Source organism: Echinops telfairi, unplaced genomic scaffold, assembly GCF_000313985.2.
Source record: "Echinops telfairi isolate 266 unplaced genomic scaffold, ASM31398v2 ScPeMD7_60;HRSCAF=208, whole genome shotgun sequence".
Classification (NCBI taxonomy): Eukaryota; Metazoa; Chordata; class Mammalia; order Afrosoricida; family Tenrecidae; genus Echinops; species Echinops telfairi.
The window spans coordinates 38,333,822-38,335,227 of NW_022103958.1; positions in this window are offsets into that span (position 1 = coordinate 38,333,822).

Consider the following 1,406-nt stretch of genomic DNA (forward strand, 5'->3'; position numbering starts at 1 on the left):
ATCACAGTAGGGTCTAGAACCGATTAACCGCAATAAACGAGGGTTCACTGTATACGGACTTTGTCAAAAAGTCACCATCACCAAGTTGATTCTGAGTCATGGCAAGCCTATAGGTGGAGGAGAATTGCCCCATCAGGTGTCTGGGGCTATCCATCTTTGCCTAAGCAGACGGCCACATCTTTGGGACTCTTTCTCCAGCGTGGGTTCGAACCCCAACCTTCCCAGTTGCAGTCAATGCTTCAGCGCCACACTGAAGCCCCAGGGCTCCTTTGGCATTCGTCTTCAAGATTCAAACTCAAGTCTACCACACCCCATTGATCTAATACGGTAAACTCTAAAACTAGTTCTTCTTTGAGTGCCTTTTGTTAAACTTCCTGGTTTCATATAGCACGGCCCCCCGCGCACCGCTGCCCCACCCCCACCCACCGCTAATCAGCATGAAAGGGCTTCCAAATCCGAATAAAAACAATGGCAGGTGGTGGTATTATGGTCTCAGCGACTCGGCTTCTAGCTGGTTTTAAAATTGCATTGCTCTCCCCCTCGGAAAATCCGTCTTCCTCCGTTTCAGGAGGAAGTCTGGGGGTACCGCTTTGTTCTGGTGGCGCGCGGGGAGTCCATCCTCCGCCAAATGGCGTCCGAGAGCACCATCTCCCGGCCAACGTGCACAATACAAAGAAAAGGTCGTGCGGCACGGCAGGTGCCTAACGGGTCTTACGCCTTTAATCAGCCACTTAATTACTTAACCGTGAAAATTAGTTTCCCAGGGCTAATGAGAGTTGCCCAATTTGCAGAAACCGGGTGTTTATTTTTGTAGTGCAATTTTCCAGCTGCCTGCCTCCCGCGTCTTCTGCAAGGTGTGCACATCTGCGTACGTGGCCCCGCCGGTGGGCACGCGGCTGCCGAAGGGAAGGGCCGCTCCAGGATGCGGAGAGCAGGCTGCGTCTCCTGGGCTGGCAAATCTGACGCTGCGACCCCCACAAGCTTCTGGGCCCGGCCCGCTGGGACTGGGGAACAGAGGGCAAGTCGCTTTGTGAGTTTTCACGCAGGACAAGAAAATGATCCGGAGACAGGATGAATTCGGATGATACGGAAGGAGCGTGGCCCAGGGTCAGCACCTCTATGGCTGTCATTGGGCTCTGGAAACAACAGAGCTTTCTACTCCAATGAGCTAGGTGTGTTCCTGGAGAAAATGCGCTCTCTACAAAATTGCACACCCAAAATAGTAAGACCTAGGGGATGAAACAGCATGGAAGCAGACAACTCAAGGCACACGCACTTGAGGCAAAGGAAATAACCGCCTTAGCCGAACGTTCGCCCGCACAGCCTTCAAAGGAGGCCCAGACCCAGTGTCCGTCTGGACAAGACAGGCAGGATGAACAATCCGGAGGAGAGAACAGTGGGACTGA